The sequence below is a fragment of the Miscanthus floridulus genome, chromosome 10 (assembly GCF_019320115.1).
Source record: "Miscanthus floridulus cultivar M001 chromosome 10, ASM1932011v1, whole genome shotgun sequence".
NCBI classification, from domain to species: Eukaryota; Viridiplantae; Streptophyta; class Magnoliopsida; order Poales; family Poaceae; genus Miscanthus; species Miscanthus floridulus.
Window position 1 is genome coordinate 53,156,123 of NC_089589.1, and position 19,100 is coordinate 53,175,222.

At 49.2% G+C, this 19,100-nt stretch overlaps 1 pseudogene; it reads left to right on the plus strand.

Moving 5' to 3' along the window:
* Positions 1–1,660: 1,660 nt before the first annotated feature.
* Positions 1,661–4,839, plus strand: LOC136488639 (F-box protein At4g22280-like; annotated as a pseudogene).
* Positions 4,840–19,100: the final 14,261 nt, after the last annotated feature.

Genomic DNA, 19,100 nt, shown 5'->3' on the forward strand with positions numbered 1-19,100 from the left:
CCCCGCCGCGGCGCCCTCCCCTCCCCCGGTGACCGAGCTCCTGCGGTGGCCATGGCGCTCCTCGCCCCCATCCTCCACCGTCGCTGCCGAGCCAAGCCCGGCACTGGTGGCGGTGGTGCTCGCGCGCAGCTGCTCGCTGTTGTCTCCGACTGGCCTAGTCTTCCCCCTCCCCTATGTTGCATATGTATGTTTCAAGTGTTTCAGGCGTTTCAGATGTATGTTGCAATTTATTTCATATAGATGTTACAAATGTAGATCGGGAGATGTTACACATGTTGCATATGTTGTAAGTATTTTAGAGACATGTTACTAGCGTTTGTTCAAAATGTTTCATTTGTTCCCAAACGTATGTTGCAAGCATTTTGATCCAGATGTTGCATATGTTTTCACATATATGTTGCAACAGTACGTTTCAACATGTTTCATTTGTTTCAGTCTTCTGTTGCAACAAGTGTTTTCATGTTGAAAATGTATGTTCTAGATGTTTCATCTGTTTTAGATATATCTTGCATTCAAGTGTTTCATGTTGCACATGTTTCATGCTGTTCGGACAGTTAAAGGGCGCCGGAGAATAGGGCGCCACGAGCCGATGGGTGGAGGACGTGGCACGCGGCGCAATGGGGGCCGACGGTCGGGGGCATGACAAGGTGGGGTTCCGCCTGCGGGACGATCAGATGAGGATGGGGGCGGGGTGCGTGGATGGGCAGGTCCGGCGTCGGGGCGGGCGACTCAGGCGTGCGAGTGGATGTACGATAACCATGGTGAGGTGTGGGATTTTTTTATTCGCATACTATCGTTTTAGCAGAAATTTTACACCGTCCGATGCTAAACGCCTATCGAACGGGTGCTAGCAACTCCCATAAAAAAAGAGACTTTTCTCTGTGTGCCCTTATAAAAGATCGTAATTCCCTGTGTGTCCCTGAAAAAGTTCAGCGGTCTTCAGCGCCACTACTCTAACTTTTTCGGGTCCTCCATGCCACTTCCGTCAGTTTGGGCTCTAACGCCGTCAAACTGCAGGTGTGAAAAGACGAAAATACCCTTAAGTCTAAATATGTTATTAATTTTTTTAAGCATCTTAACGACTTCAAATGAAAAAACTCAAAACTAGAAAGTTGTAGATCTCGTCGAGATCTATAATTTTCATATAAAAATTATTTTTATTTAATTCCGCAAAAAAAATGATTTGATATGATTAATATATCTTAGAAAAATCATCATTTTTTTTGTGGAATTAAATGAAAAATAATTTTTATATGAAAATTATAGATCTCGACGAGATCTACAACTTTCTAGTTTTGAGTTTTTTCATTTGAAGTCGTTAAGATGTTCAAAAAAAATTAATAACATATTTAGACTTAAGGGTATTTTCGTCTTTTCACACCTGCAGTTCGACGGTGTTAAAGCCCAAACTGACGGAAGTGGCATGGAGGACCCGAAAAAGTTAGAATAGTGGCGCTGAAGACCGCTGAACTTTTTCAGAGGCACACAGAGAATTGCGATCTTTTATAATGGCATACAGGGAAAAGTCTCAAAAAAAAAAAAAAAAAACCATAGGCTCTGATGCCCTCAGTTGCGGCAGCCACACTACACAGGCCACGAGCACAGCCACAGGAGAACCGGCGCGCGCCAAGAGGAGGGCGCGTCCCGCCCTCCCGCTCGCCGGCCGCTGAGCGCCACCCCCCACCCCCCCCCGCAGCTGCACGCCGGCGCAGGCTCCAGATCGAGAGGTGCACGCCCACCAGTAGCACATCACAAACAAGAAAATAAAGGAGCCGAAGGAGACGGTGAGCGGTACCCCTTCGCTGCATCTCCTCCCGATTCGTTTCTTCCTCTCCCATGTCCCGAGCACACCTGTTCGACTGTTCCTCAAGCTCCTCACCCCGGATTCACTTGTCTCTGCTCTTCTCAACGCAGCGTTCCATTGCTCAGATCCTGTCAGCTCGCGTACGTAATGCTGCTAGCGTCGGCGTCTTTGCTCTGCTCCGCGTGAACTGAAGCTGCTGCGGCCTCCGGCTAAGTGAGGTGCGACAGTATTCCGGCGTGCCTGCCAGCCTCTCCGCCATATTTTCATTGCACGCTCGCCCTTTTGCAGTGCGCCTCAAACAACAATTCTATGTGTTTTCGTATTCTGCAGAGGCTGGGAGCCGACAAACGCCTGCGGCCTGTTCGACGGAATGCCTCCAAGGAAGAAGAATGCCAAGAACGCGCCACTGGCGATGGCGGACGGCATCGACCGACTTGGCGCGCTCCCGGACGAGGTGCTCCACCACATGCTCTCCTTCCTCCGGGCTCAGGATGCCGTGTGGACGTGAGTGCTCGCCCGGCGCTGGTGCCACCTATGGAGGTTTGCCACTGGACTTCGCATCGGGTGCGGTGAGGACGATTGGGTAGTCGTGCATGAGCTCCGTGAGTTTGTTGACAACCTGTTTCTGCTCCGTGGGCTCACACCTCTCGTCAAGTGCCAGTTCTCGTTTGATGAATGCCGCAATGAGGACGTGCCCCGCGTGATGCTCTGGATCAAGCACGCCATACAGTGTGAAGTACAGATGCTCCGTCTTAAAAAGATTTGGTTTGAGGGGTGACCTTTCATCTCCCAGCATTGGAGAAAGCTAGATCTTGAAGACATGCTCTTGAAGGACAAGCTCTTTAACTTTACAAGCTCTTGTCCAGCACTGCAGAATCTGACTCTTACCAACTGCTTCATCGAGTGTACCAAGATCTCATCCGAGTCTTTAAAATATCTGAGCATCACCGAGTGCCATTTCAGCCCCAGGTTCCGCACTCATGTTTGTGCCCCGAGTCTCATTTCACTCCGTCTTGAGGATCACTGGAACAAGGCTCCTGTGCTTGAGGGCATGCCATCATTAGTGGATGCAATTGTCAGAGTCATCCATGACTCTCCAGATTGCTGCACTTATTCAAACAATTGGGATTGTGGTTTTGAGGATTGTGAAGATTGTTACGGTGATACACATGATAATGACAATTGCGTGCTGCTGGAAGGTTTATCAGAAGCTAAGATTTTGGCATTGGTAGCTGAAATAAATACGGTGCGCTTCAAACACTTTTCCTCTTTCATTCATCTATGTTAACCCGTGTAACTTGACTGCACTATGCACATCAATTTGTGGGCATCCGTAGACACTTGTACAGTCTTTTCATATGCCTTTCCACTGATTGGGTTTCTTGTATCATCATTTTTGCATTTTCACCATGAAGGATTGCTTGATCTTTTATATATTTTGTTCAGATCATTTTCACAAGGGATTTGAAAAGGTGCCCCACATTTAGCAAGTTAAAGACTTTGCTACTTAATGAGTACTGCTGTTTGGCTCCTAGCTTCAGTGCACTAACTTGCATCCTCAAGCACACACTAGTTCTAGAGAAGCTCACTCTTCAACTTTTTTTGAAGGTCGACACCTTATTATTTACTTTAGCAGCATTAAATTAGTGTTAATTATCATTCTTGTTTAATTGTTCTCTTTGCCACAGGGACGTAAACATGAAGTGGAAATGAAAGGAACATACATTTCAATGCAGAAATCAGCGGCAATATCAGAACATCTTAAGACTGTTGAAGTCAAATGTAAAGCAGTCGGCCCGAATGTTATCAAAGGTTTTGAAGTTCCGTTGCACATTTGGCATATGTAAGCCAACTAGTGATTTTTTTTTCATTTGTTTCTCAATCTGAATTTTGCTCTCGTACACATAAAACAAAGGAAGGAATAATGAACTTCATATGTTAGGATCACAAATTTAGTGAGAAATGAAATAGGTGCCCTGGATTTGCTGACGCCCAAAATATAAACGCAATTAGACAGCTGTGCTGATATAGACTGCAGTACTGATAGTTATTCAAATTTAATTGCATTTTATATACATAGCATAAAGCTAAATACTGCTGATTATGTTGACGCAAAATAATCTTAAATGATTAGTTCTGAGCAGAAATAGATTATGCTAGCGTGCTGCTTAGTTCAGTAGAATAACACAAACATGACCTTTTTTAGTTCCATGCACTATAGCTTTATTTGTGATTCTTCTCTTTGTTCATCCCTGAGTCTGTATGACTCTATCTAATGTAATTGTCTGTCAGCATTTGGTAGTAATATCTTTTTACTTGTCCTCCCGTTGTTTCGTATTTTTTTTTCTTTTATGAACTTTGAAACATTAAACTCTGATGTGATGAGGGGGGAAAAGCATTCTCTGCAGCTTTTTCATGGAGGAGTTTACTAACAAGATGCATTCTTGGTATTGTTGTTGGATTAAGCTAGAAAAGGTCGGAAAATAAGTCTAAGAAATGGTTATTATCAAATGTAATCAATCTTCTGGGCTTCTGGCTAAGCTTCATGTTACTAGAATCGTTTAGACTTGGAACAATCAGATTTAGCTGCATGCACCATAAACCTTTCCATGCACTAAAATCCATCCTAGTATTTCATTTGCACTATCAACTGAACATTTTATTTCTCCTGATGGCTCCTGAAACTAAAATCATAAATTATTATGCCTCATGCAGATTTCTGTTTTGAGTAGGGGTGAGCAAATATGGATTAAGATTTAAGAGTGAATGTTGTGACAAGGCTGACTTTTCAGATGGCTCCTGAATTTCAGAAATGTCAATGTTGAGCACGAAAGATGTTGTGACAAGGCTGCAATCTTTTGTCTACAAAGAGTTCTTATGTGGGTTCTAGTCACAGGAACAATGTATAATTGGCATTCCCTCAAGCTTTTTTATTTATTTATTAGATATTTAGATTCTGGGAGGTTTATCGTGTCATGCTATTCTTATTGCTCCTTTGATTTTTATTTATTCATCGTATTAATTATGTGGTTGTTTTTATCAATTTTTTCCTTCAGTCCAGAGCGCGGAACATCACTTCTCTTGCAAATTATGAATGTTGCTGCAAACCATTGGTCAAAATAGCAAGGCACTATTTTGCATTTACATGGATACGAACCATTTGAAAACTTTGTAATGTAATATTGAAACTTGGAGTTTGCCCCCCCCCCCCCCCCCCCCCCCCCCCCCCCCCCCCCCCTAAAATCATCGGTATGATTATGCCAGGCGTATATCATAAAAGAAGGATATTGAAATTCGGTGTTACTGTATGAGCTACCCTTTTATTTACTTATGCTTTGTCAGTTTTTTTAATTCATCTACGTTTGTGCATGTGTAATTGTGTATTGCCATGGAGAAGAAAAAATCAGCACAATAAGAATAAATTTCACTGGCGGCTTAAATTTGTCTCAAATTCTCGTCCGAGTTTCTGTGCTTGCAAATTACACTCTCTAAACTTGTCCCTAGTTCTGATCTCGGTTCTGGTACGCAAATTGCATATTCGGCTTCCTAAACTTGAGGAGTTTGTGGCCAGGGTGAGTGAGGTCTAGGGTGCGGCTGATCGTTGGATGTCCTGTCCATGGTGTGAGCTTGGGCCCCTTTGAACGATGGCGATTGGCGACCCTGCTGGTACGGTGGCACGGTGCTTTGTGTCATACCCTACCTGCAAGCCAGATCTTGCTTCTCCCAGTGCAGTGGCGGTCATCCATGGGTGAGGTGAGCTCATTACTTTTGGCCCAATGGCGGCTGTCCATGGAGTCCACTGCTCTTTGTGCTCGGTCCACGAGCGAGCCCACGGACCTCCTCTCTGCTCCCCTTACTGTGGCTGACAGTCGACCCCCTTGCTGATGGTGGATGACAGACGAGGAACAACCAGTCCATCCTCTCTCTCTTTGTGTCCCTCCAACCAAAAAGAAAACATAGATAACCTCGTACCTTTAACGGAACAAAGAGATTTGACCATCCCTTCCCATAAAATTATAATTGAACTTTGTTGTCTATGTTGTCTGCAAACCAAACACAACCTTAGAGTCTTATCCGATCCCAAATCTCCACTAGATCGGTAATGCTCCATCGCGGGCGTCTGTCCCACGTCGGGACGTCAGACGCTATGTGGCCTCACGTGGTCTACGAATTTTTTTTCACCACACAAATATCTACTCCCATCAGGTGGCTACTTAGACTTATCCTCTTCGGTTCCATCTCGCCTCTCTCTCCTCTATCTCTCCATTCAAAGCAACAGGGAGAGGAAGAATGTCCTGGAGCTTGTGCATCTCCTCCCTGTCTCGAACTCGTGCACCCACGCGCCCCTCATGGCCATACCCCACTCGCTCTCTGCGCGTCGCCGGCAATCTCCGCATGCACTGCTGCGGAGAGCACTGTGTTGCCGGCAAGCTTCGTGCCGCCAACATCCACACGTCGTCACTGAGCGCGCGCTGCCACCGGCGAGCCTCGTGTTGTCGCCGAGATCCGCGCCACCGATGAGCTCCACACTAGCGACCTCCATGGCATCGAGCTTCGTGCCGGTGTCGAGCTCCACGACGACGAGCCTCGATTCGCCCAAGCAGCAAGAAGATGTTGCGCTGAAAGCGCATGTTGCTAGCATATGTTTCAAATGTTTTATATGCATGTTGCAAGGTTTCATGTGGATGTTGCATATGTGAAAGGTCGAGATGGCGGACTAGAGGGGGGGGGGGGGGGTGAATGGTCCTTTCTAGAACTTAATTGCGCCGGCTAACCAAAATAAGTGCGGAATTAAAACAATTGGTCTAGCCAAGACTACACCCCTCTATCTAAGTTCACAAGCACCTAATAAAGATCCTAATTAGGCAACAAAGGTGTCGAGCTAGCTAGAGCTCACCTATCCAATTCTAAGAGCAAGGTCACACAAACCTATGCCATTAGTATTTCGCACACCGGGGAGCTCCTACACAATTCTAGTAAGCAAAAGCACAAAGCTTCTAAGCTCACTAGCAATGCTCAACAACAAGGCAACCAATGCCAAATTAGAGAGCGCAAATACTTAGCTACACAAACTAAGCAATGTGACTAACAAGGTTACACAAACCAAATTAGCCACGCAAGGGAGCTACTTCTATGCTACACAAGCAAGAAGGTAACTAGTGAGCTATACAAGCTAACTAATTACAAGAGCAACTACACAAGCACAATATATATGAAAGTAAATACAAGCTTGTGTAACGAGGATGCAAACCAACCAGAATACAAGGATGACACGATGATTTTTATCCCGAGGTTCACGTGCTTGTCAACACGCTAGTCCCCGTTGAGACAAGCTCTAAGGTTGTAGTCGGTCGTCTTGCTAGTGGTGACTCACAAGTCACACTCTCCCACGTGGAGTGCTTACCACAAGCTCTAGCACTTGACCCGGCCGGACCACTTGTCGCCCTTTACGTCTCGCTCTACTAGAGTTGCTCTTCGCTGCTCCCGCGGGGTGAGCACAATGCCCCTCACAAAGCTCTTCTCCGGAGCACCACTCAAGCTTCTTGCGGGCTTCGACGGAGACCACCACCAAGCCATCTAGGAGGTGGCAACCTCCAAGAGTAACAAGCACCACCGGCTTGCAACTCGATCACCTAGTGCCAGGTTGCGATTGGACGCGTCAGGTGAGTCACGATCGGACGCAGCACCTAAATCCGGTCCTTCACCGCCTGCCATGTGTCAACGCTACGCCCACGCCACTACGTCAGCGTACGTCAGAGATGACCGAACGCGGCCCCTGCTCGTCAGGTCGCTCTTCGCGCCAGCGTTCGGTCACAAGACCGAGACCGCACGCTCTCTGCTGCCACTGACCGGACGTGCCGGCCCTACCGAGGCCAGCGTTCGGTCACTCACAGTGACCTTCTTTCGTCTCCTTTTATTCGCCGAGTTGATCCGTTTCAACTCCAACTTCTTTCTCCTTTGCAAATGTGCCAACACCACCAAGTGTACACCACCATGTGTATGTGTGTTAGCTTTTCACAAACATTTTTTAAAGGATTAACCACTCAACTTGCCACGCCACTCGATCCTAGCAACGATGCAAAGTTAGATCACTCGACTGGCACTAGATGACCGATATGCAAACAAGTTTGCCCCTCTTGATAGTACGGCCATCTGTCCTACGCCCGGTCATCAATTTCTCTACACACCTATGACCGGTGAAATAAAATGCCCTAGGTTATACCTTTGCCTTGCGTATTCCATTCCATCTCCTCCAATGTCGATGCAACACATGCACCAACACGATCAACAATGATATGATCCACTTCATATCATCACGTGATCATATTGGTTCATCGATCTTGACTTCACTTGCTTTTCACCATTGCCTTCGTCCATCGGCGCCAAGTCTTGCTCAAGCTTCACCGCAACGCGGTCCATCGCTCCAAAGCCTCCAACTTGCCCTTTGTAACACCCCTGGTGTTACGATCTCGTTTAGTACCAAGATTTAGACCTAACAGGATTTACCAAAACGAGTTTCTCAGATTTAAAAAAAATTAACTTATGTTTAAAAGTGTCAATTTTGGCGAATTATACTGCACGATGAATTAATTAGTTCCTAGATGTTTTGTTTCTACGAGTCAGTATGATGTATGGACTAGTGTATGAAATACATAGTGGTTGAAATTGATTCGGTTTAGGCATGTTAAAAATTACGACAACACACACGCACGCCGTGCTCGTACACAACGCACTCGTGGACGCATGTGTGCACGCCTAGCCTCGTCGTTGCCTCTGTGCCGTGCCGTAGCGCGTGGAGCATGTGCCGTCCTTGCGGCTGCCGCGCTGCCCCTGCTTTTCTGCTTTCCCCTTTTTGCTTCTACCAGACAAGCAGCTCAGAGCCATTACCACCAGAGCAAAGCACGTACGCAATCCTTGTCGTGTACGCTGTGGTCCGCTGCCGCCGTGACGTTCCAAGCCGGCCGAGCCTCGCACTGCTCCCCTCCCTCTATTTTTCTGTTGCCTTGGTCTGGTCCTTGCCTACCTTGCTGTCTCTGCGGCCATGGTCTTGTCCGTGCCAACCGACACGTCCTGCTGGCCATGCTGTGCCACGTGCGTTTGTTTCCTCGCGGCCTTGCTTAAAGACCACCGAGCCTTTGTCGCATCACCCTCTCTGTTGCCTATCTTGCCTGCCTCTACAGCTGCCCTTGTGTGTCTTGATTGATCCTGCAGAACTGAGTACCGTCGATACAGTGGCCGTGTCGCCGTGGCCTACTCCCCGCGTCCCTCCTTTTTCCTCTCCACGGTGCACGCCATGCGCAAGCCATAGCGCTACCCTACCTGTTTCCTCCTCCTTGATCTAGAGCCGCCCATCTGAGCAACCAGCCAGGGCCGCGCCCGCCGTCGCCCTGTCTCCCCGCGAGCGCGCCTGAGCCACTGCGTCTCCTCCTGTTCCCCTGCATGCGCGAGCCCAGAGATCCCGCGCTGGAGTCCCGTTTCTGCTTGCCCTCCCCCGCTGCTCTGCCCCGCCGTTGCAGCGTCCTGTGCCGCCCGCCCGGCCAGCGCCGCTGCATGCTGTGGTCACCGTGCCGTGGCTACCGCCGTCCGCGTCGGTACAGCTTCGCCACCGTGGCTGTTTGTCTCGTGCCGCGTGTAGCTCCGTAGCGTCTTCTATCCTCCGTGTGCAGCACCGGCGTCCCCTCCTCTTCCTCCCCGTGCCACATTCCCGTCCGGCGCTCTCGTGGCCTGCTGCTCCATGGCGCTCCCTCTCCATTCACGGCCCGGCTGCGCCTATCGTCGTGCACGCTACAGCGCCCTGCCGCGGCTAGCCTACTGCCTAGAGCCGGTGAAGCACCGCGGCTGAGCCGCTTCACCTCCGCCGCGACCCGCACGACACCTCTCCACCTCCGTTGCCCAGCGTCGTGCACTACCGCCGTTGTCGGCCATCGAGTGCGTGCGCGCCCGTGCCCCTTTGGTCCCTCATGGAATCGTTGCTCCGGGCGACCTCCTGCTGGCTCCGCGGCCGCCCCTATCGCCGACCGTCGCATGCGTAGGTGCGCCGGGTCCCACGCTGCATCCCCACGCTAGACCTCGATCCCGCAACGACCGCCGTCATCCGCTTCTGCCGCCGCCCCCACGCGCGCGTGCACACCATGCCGCCTGGTGCCGAGGAGCTTGCTGCGCCGTGGCCGCCACCGCCGGCCGTGCACTCCTTCCCCGCGCGCGCACCGCTGTTACACCGCCACCACGCCTGGATGCGCCGTTCCTATCGCCGATCGGTACTCCCTGTGTGTGCTCTGCTTTTGAGGATGACGATAGGGGTAAGAGTCCAAGTAAAATCTTGTACAGGGTCCTCAATGCTAAATACGTGACTCAAGTGAATAGTGCTTGTGTCCTGCGGGTTAGTTTTGGGAAAACGCAGGGGTATCTTCGCATAATGGCACCGCCGTCGCTGGGCCTCCCCTCTTGGGCTGGCCTGCTCACCGGTTGGACCGCGCGTTCATCGTTCTGGGCCAAGTCGCGTGGCCGGCTTGTTGCCGACGTGACTGAGCCGCTCGCGCCGCACCCCGCCTGGGCCACTACCTGCTCGCTGGGCCATCCGCGCCTTTACCCGCGCCTGGGCCACCGGTTGTGCCGCGTTGGGCCGCGCCTGCCCCGCCGTGGCCGCTGGTCCAAGGATCTTTTCTTCTTTCTTTGGTATTTTGTTAATATTAGTAATCGGCTGAATGTTTGGAAATTCGTAGTAAATAGTAGAAAAATCATAAAAAGGGAGAATTCCTTATTTGACACTGGGAAAATGAGTTGTTCCTTTCTTGGCCCTAGAATTTTCTTCGTTCCCTATTTGACACTCACTTCAACTTTCATCCCTAATTTGACACTACCGTCAAATCCGTTAGCTAACGGTGTTAACTGGCTGTTAAAAAGACGTTTTTGCCTGTCACTCGCGAGAGATAGGAAATATATCACTGCAGTATTATTACTTGCGGGGCGTGTGTTTTCAGGGTACCCAGCTGGGGGCATTGATTCGCGAATCGCCGGGAAATCCGGTACGGCTTGTATACGATTTAGCATCGTAGTAAGAACTGAAAGATGAAAGATGGAAGATGGAAATCTGATTGCTTACCACCTGCTTGAAAGTAGCACAGGTGCTTACATAGAATGGTTAGTTAATGAACCAATGCGGCTATTAATAAAAATCAAATATAAGGACGCACGCTTAGTAATGCTTCCTGCAGATGCAATAAACCCACAAGCCAGATAGCCTTGCATATCCTTGGAGTCTTTTCTTTCCTCCTATTGGGTAAGTCTTGTTGAGTACAATTGAGTACTCAGGGTTTTATTCCCCCTGTTGCAGGTGACAGGTGGAGGCTAGAGCTGACCTTTGTGTGTGGATTCCTCCTGGTGGGCTTAGAGAGGATTTCCTTTACGCTGCGATCATAGTCTTTATTTATAACTCTCACTAAATGTTTTCTAAATAATAGTTTTATAATCTGTTGTCATAGTTTATATATCAATGATTCATCATGCCATGATTAGATAATTATTTCCGCTGTAATTCGGATCACATGTTTATATTCCGCTGTAACTTAAATTATTCATAACTCTGATAATATGATTACATTCTGCTGTTATACAATAGCTCTTATACTCTGATGTTGTATTAAAAGTGATGTAAGAAATGGTCAAGAATGATGTAAGCTTTATTCTCTCATTTGTGATCCTGATGGCAAAAATGTGGATTTTCGGGTTCTCCCCTGGGGTGTGCCCAACAGACCGTGTAATTTGGTGTCCTCCCTTGGGTGCTTAGTGTCTAATGGAAGACGAGCACTCCTAGGAGGCATTAGATTAGGCGGTTCTGCCACAGGTGGTATCAGAGCATAAATGAGGACATAAAGCTTCGAAAACCTTTTCTAAAATAAAATTTGACAACAAATTCTTTTCAAAGAATAGGACGTTTATGTAAAGTTATATAAGTAGCCCTATTACTATGGTTATGTATCCAGGATAGATGGCACTCTGCTGACTTAGTTAGGTTTAATCAATTTTTCTACAGGTACACTGACCCCGAGCATAGTCCGATAGTACCGACTAGCTACAGGGAGATAACGCTGTGCCAAAAATCTAAGAACGGTTGCCCTATATGTTGGCAACAGTGGAAGGACGTATAGGACGTGCATTCATGCATATCCTATTTGTGCATTGTAGCGCTCGTATTGCTTGCAGATACGCCATCCATATGTGTCACACGTGTCGTTTTGTGCACGACTGACTCGTTCCTGTTCTGGAGATAGGTCTGCACTGTGGCTTCGTGCTCCGTGTTCGCCCGTGGTTCACATTGGTCGTGACCCACGTCTCCTTGTACCCCTTTTCTATGCTCTTGTCGGACCCTTGCCCTGCAGTCATATAAGTCAGTAATGACATCGCACGTCGCTTGCCTCGAACGCGTGGAATTTGGTCGATTCATCATAGTGATCTCACGCAGGAACCCGGGTGGACCGCGCCAGGACCACAGAATGCTCCGCCTTTATAAGCAGAGTCTAGCTTAGCCATTGGTATCACCACTCGGTGCACTTTAGCTCGCTTAGCTTTTCCTTTGAGCAAGCTTTTCGCTCAGTCCTTCCTCACCACCATCGCTAGGAATGGTAGGAGCCTGGGTTAGTAGTTACTGCCTGAATGTTGAGGGTTTTCCTAGAATCCTGCATGCCACTCTACAAAAGCTTGGAGTCAAAGATCGTCCCAAGTATGAGGGCCGTGAGTATGAGAAGCATGGCACTGATCGGTTTGAGGTTACCGTCTATATTGGAAAGAGTGAAGAGTTCCCCAACCTCATTGAAGCCTGGAGTGTGACCGCAATCGGGTTTAGCTTCATCGACACCTACCAGGTTGTGGCCCTCAAAGTCTTGCGGCATCTCTACCAGATCTATGAAGAGCCCATTGCTCGTAACCCCATGAGGTTCTTTCAACCTTTGGACAAGAATCGGTGGGCATGGAAGGCTCGCATGGAGGCCTTGCAAGGGTGGGATGCGCAAGAAGATAGTCCTACCGTGGTGCACTTGACCACATACCTGCTTGCTCTGGATGAGCAGTATGACCGACAAGCCTTGGAGCTGAGGGCGTGCCTTTGGCGCGCCGAGGAAGCCGAGATCTTCAACCAGATGCTCCAAGTGCAGCTCGCGCGAAGCACATGCCAGTGCTACAGCTGCTGAGAGCCGAGAGACTGCCATGTCGAAAGCTCTGAAGGAGGCTAAAGATTGGCATGTCCATCAGCTGGGTGAGGCCTATCTGTTCACTAGGGCCAAGCGGAGGACGCTGGTTGATGAAAGGCAGGATGCCCCGATCTTGGAGGGGATCCCTATCCACCCGGCGGAAAGAAGGAGAACTGATGATGTAGAACCGCCAGCACCTCCACCTTCGGAAGTGTTAGAAGCAGAACCCTTGATTCCTCTCACTCAGCCATTGCCACGAGAAGATGCAGATCCATAGCCAGGGCGGTAGAAGAATCCGCCGAGCCCGAGAATGAAGCTGCGTGGTTCCAGGGTAGATTAGTTGCCTTGGGATGTTGTACCCATAGTAGTAGTGTTCTTCGTCGCTGTCCCTCCGGTATTGTACTGTTGCCATTGTTGTTGGTCCATAGTTGTTGAGATCATCCACTAGTAGGGAAGGTGAATGCTATGTCATGAATGGGAGTCTGAATGCCTATATGATGTACCCGTATAAGACTGTTGGAATGTGCATTTTATTTATTTCGTTGTGTTTATTGCGTTCATTTACCTTAAGTTTCGTTAGACGTGCTTAAAGTTTTCAAGGGCGATGTTAAGTGGGTTACAAGAGAAGCTACCATTCAGACACCAGTAGACCAGCCGTGATTGGATAACATAGGACACTGTATCGACTAATTGTGGATGTCCCAGTAGAACACTTGAATCTCTTTAAATGAAATCCACCGTTGGATTTGAATTCCTTGTCCCTTGTTGTGAAGGGAACCCTTGTTGTTTGAATCTTTCCTTGCAATACTCCCCTTATTCTATGGTCTATGACCCCACTGCCTTCATGGCGTGTAAGTTGGTAGTAGTTGCCTGGTTAATAGCTTATGGTGCCGCGACGACACCGAGGGCTCTCTGTGGAACAGCTGCCACATGTGACGCTACTTGACACGCGCTGGTATCGAGGTTGTTGACCAAGTACCTTTACCAAGTTACACCGCCATACCGCTTTTACTACAAAATATTCTCCTTGTAAACATTCAGGTGTTCAAATGGGAAATCTACAACAGGTTGATGACATAGTGTTCTCTCAAGGTAAGCAAGAGGAGGTGGTTTTGGAGGAAGAAAGTATGACATGGTTTTAGTCTACATGAAAGACGGATGTGGTCGAGTAAAGGAAAGAAAAAGAAGAGTAGTAAGGAAAGTTAGCCTCGGGTAGTCAGGAGTGATTGTGAAAGTCCGAGTGGATGTCATGTCCCAATCCCTGTGTTTAGTTGACCGTGATGGGTCATTTCACTGCGTGCCCTGTGAACGCTGTCTGTATCGGGCCCTTAGCTCCCCGTTCTCGCGTAGCCGCGGCATCGTGCCACACTTGCCGTCTTTGTGCACTGTGTGTTTCTCCTTTTCCCAACATCCGGTAGGCTCTTGAATCTCACACCTCGTCCCTCGTACCAGACCCCTTCCCTCTCCTTTCTTTCTTCTTTTGTGAACATGGTCGCCCGCACGCCTCCCTCGTCGAGCGCACCCTCTTATCTCCTCTCCTTTATTCCCATCCGCTCACTTGTGCAGGGAGCGCACCATGGCTGTGTTATCCCCACTGCATGAACCGTTTGTGTATTCCATCCCCGCCGCATCTGCCTCTGGTGTGTTTCTCCCCACCTCTATTCGCCTATATAAGATGCCCTTGGTCCTTGCTTTTCTTCTCCATCCTCATTTCCCTCACATTCGGAGTAGAGCTAAGAGATCGGGTCATCATCCGAGGAATTAGGTTCGTCAGTCTGAGGTGATGGTGTAATCTAAGAAGAAAGATCTGGTTTCCAAAGAAGTTCAATTCCTCTTTGGTTAGTTGGTCTTAGGGTTCCCGATGTTTGAGTTCTGGGAGTCCTGTTTCTGGATCTGTTGGTGCTACACCATGTTTTGGATAATCATTATCTTGTTGTTTCTCCATTGCCCTCGTCTATCTCGACTTCTAGATTAAGTCTTAGTTGTATCAGGTTGCTCTTAACCATGTATCCCTAAATTCCCGTGTAGTTTAGTATCCGAAGTCATGTAATCTTTCGTGTAATCCCTGATCTACGAAATGTAATCGCGTTTCCCCTTTTCTGGTTCTAGCTTTGAATCTCGGGGCAAGATTCTTTTTAAGGGAGGTTGGTTGTAACACCCTTGGTGTTACGATCTCGTTTAGCACCGAGATTTAGACCTAACAGGATTTACCGAAACAAGTATCTTGGATTTAAAAAAAATAACTTATGTTTAAAAGTGTCAATTTTGGCGAATTATACTGCATGACGAATTAGTTAGTTCTTAGATGTTTTGTTTCTATGAGTCAGTATGATGTATGGGCTAGTGTATGAAATATGTAGTGGTTGAAATTGATTTGGTTTAGGCATCTTAAAAATTACGGCAACACACACGCACGCCGTGCACGTACACAATGCACTCGTGGACGCATGTGTGCACGCCTAGCCTCATCGCTGCCTCTGTGCCGTGCCGTAGGGCGTGGAGCATGTGCCGTCCTTGAGGCTGCCACGCTGCTCCTGCTTTTCTGCTTTCCCCTTTTTGCTTCTACCAGACAAGCAGCTCAGAGCCATTACCACCAGAGCAAAGCACGTACGCAATCCTTGTCGCGTACGTCGTGGCCCGCTGCCGCCGTGATGTTCCAAGCCGGTCGAGCCTCGCATTGCTCCCCTTCCTCTATTTTTTCTGCTGCCTTGGTCTGGTCCTTGCCTACCTTGCTGTCTCTGTGGCCGTGGTCTTGTCCGTGCCAACCAGCACGTCCAGCTGGCCATGCTGTGCCACGTGCGTTTGTTTCCTCGTGGCCTTGCTTGAAGACCATCGAGCCTTCGTTGCATCACCCTCTCTGTTGCCTGTCTTGCCTACCTCTGCGGCTGCCCTTGCGTGTCTTGATTGATCCTACTGAACTAAGTACCGTCGAGACAGCGCCAGTGTCGCCGTGGCCCACTCCCCGCGTCCCTCCTTTTTCCTCTCCGCTGCGCATGCCATGCGCAAGCCGCAGCGCTTCCCTCCCTGTTTTCTCCTACTTGTTCTAGAGCCGCTCATCCGAGCAACCAGCCTGGACCGCGCCCGCCGTCGCCCTGCCTCCCCGCAAGCGCCTGAGCCGCTGCGGCTCCTCCTGTTCCCCTGCACGCGCGAGCCCTGAGATCCCGTGCTGGAGTCTAGTTTCTGCTTGCCCCACCCCCCGCTGCTCTGCCCCGCCATTGAAGCGTCCCATGCCGCCCGCCCGGCCAGCGCCGCTGCATGCCGTGGTTGCCGTGCCGCGGCTATCGCCGTCCACGCTGGTATAGCTTCACCGCTGTGGCCGTTTGTCTCGTGCCATGTGTAGCTCCGTCGCTCCTCCTCTCCTCCGTGTGTAGCACCGACGTCCCCTCCTCTTCCTCCCCATGCCACGTTCCCGTCCGGCGCTCCCACGGCCCGCTGCTCCATGGCGCTCCCCCTCCATTCGCGCCATGGCTGCGCCTACCGCCGTGCACGCTGCAGCGCCCTGCCGCGGCTAGCCTGCTGCCTAGAGCCGGTGAAGCACCGCCGCTGAGCCGCTTCACCTCCGCCGTGACCTGCACGGCACCTCTCCACCTCCGTAGTTCAATGCTGTGCACTACTGCCATTGTCGACCATCGCGCGCGTGCGCGCCCACGCCCCTTCGGTCCTATGTGGAACTGTTGCTCCGGGCGACCTCTTGCTGGCTCTGTGGCCGCCCCTATCGCCGACCGTCGCACACGTAGGTGCGCCGGGTCCCACGCCGCGTCCCCACACCAGACCTCGATCCCACAACGACCGTCGTCATCCGCTTCCACCGCCGCCCCTGCACACGCGTGCACGCCATGTCGCCCGGTGCCGAGGAGCTTGCTGCGCCGTGGCCGCCACCGCCGGCCGCGCACTCCTTCCCCACGCGCGCACCGCCGTTACTAGGCCACCACGCCTGGATGCACCGTTCCTACCGCCGGTCGGTACTCCTTATGTGTGCTCTGCTTTTGAGGATGACAATAGGGGTAAGAGTCCAAGTAAAATCTTGTATAGGGTCCTCAATGCTAAATACGTGACTCAAGTGAATAGTGCTGGTGTCCTGCGGGTTAGTTTTGGGAAAACGTAGGGGTGTCTTCGCATAATGGTGCCGCCGCCGCTGGGCCTCCCCTCTTGGGCCAGCCTACTCACCGGTTGGAGCACGCGTCCGCCGTTCTAGGCCGAGTCGCGCTGCCGGCCTGTTGCCGACGCGACTGGGCCGCTCGCGCCGCGCCCCGCCTGGGCCACTGCCTGCTCGCTAGTCCGTCCGCGCCTTTACCCGTGCTTGGGCCGCCGGTTGTGCCGCGTTGGGCCGCACCTGCCCCACCTGGGCTGCCGTGGCCGCTGGTCCAGGCGAGCTGGGCCGCTTCGGGCCCAAGGGTCTTTTCTTCTTTCTTTGGTATTTTGTTAATATTAGTAATCGGCTGAATGTTTGGAAATTCGTAGTAAATAGTAGAAAAATCATAAAAATGCCAAACCAGTTCCGTTAAGTTTCTAAAATCATGATCTACCTATTAGTATATTTTGTTCACATAGTTCAATAATATTATTGGAAGCTATATAATTAATTAGAGATACTTAATATTGTAAAAATATAAACTTGTAGGAATTATTGTGATAAATTGGTAATAGTGTTGAATCTAAAATTTTTACAGTAGGCTCCTAGCAATATTAGTTACTCACTGTAATTTCTGTAGCTCTAGAATAATTAGTTTTCTATATTAATAAGGATGCCCTATTTGGAATAAAGAAACACCTTGGTTTATATAATTAAAATAATTATTGGGAAATAACGCCTTATTCGACAACGTGTATATGTAGCCTAAGTACGGTCGTCGTTAGAACTAGCTCGTTAACTCGAGAGGCGTACGTCGTATTTTACGAGTCACGACTGCAGTTGATTAATTACATCTTTGCGTTGCATCGCATGCATATCATATAGGTACGATGATGAATCAACAGATTGGTTGAAGGATGATTGGGAATCCGAAGATGGTGTAATGGTATTCTCTCTAGGAGATGATGCAATGGGCTTTCTATTTGGATGATGGTGGATGATCTGAAGATGCAGATACTAACTTTTTAATATATCTTACCCAAGCAAGCCCCGGTGCATAACTCCTACTTTTCTGCAGTTTAAATTATATTTGTGCATTAAGTTTTAAGGAGTTGAATGAAACCCACTTGCATATATATATATATATATATATATATATATATATATATATATATATATATCTTTATCCTATGAGTCTTACTAGTATGACATGATCGTGTAGAATGCTATGCTACAGGACTCTGGTAGAACTCGAGTGATTGCCTGTCACTCGCGAGAGATAGGAAATATATCACTGTAGTATTATCACTTGAAAAATATAAAGAGTGGAAAGGAAAATAGTGACTGGATAGGGATATGGTTTGGGTATTGGTGGGTGTAAGAGGTTGTGTCGCCGTGGACGCGGGGCATAGCTTAGTTACACTGCTTTCCCTATCTGTGTCGGTTAAGGACCAGCCATTGCATAAGACTCTAGGCAAGTCACAGACTTATTATCCTGAGCACATACTGGGGTATGGACGCTTAGAAGACTTGTTGCTCTCTTGTCGTGGATCCGGCTCTTTCCGGACCGACTGTCAGGGTTTCTTTTTGGTGGAGGAGGTCCTTGCACCGCACTGAGTCCGAGACTCAGGGGTGGGGACTTGGAGTCCCAGTTTGGACGGGGACCTGGACACCCAGGATAGGAGGGTGATGGGTTGCTCCTGCTTGTGCCTTGGGTACAAGCGGGGCGTGTGTTTTCGGGGTACCCAGCTGGGGGCATTGATTCGCGAATCGCCGGGAAATACGGTACGGCTTGTCTATGGTTTAGCATCGTAGTAAGAACTGAAAGATGAAAGATGGAAGATGGAAAAAGGGAATCTGATTGCTTACCACCTGCTTGAAACTAGCACAGGTGCTTACATAGAATGGTTAGTTAATGAACCAATGTGGCTATTAATAAAAATCGAATATAAGGACGCACGCTTAGTAATGCTTCCTGCAGATGCAATAAACCCACAAGCCAGATAGCCTTGCATATCCTTGGAGTCTTTTCTTTCCT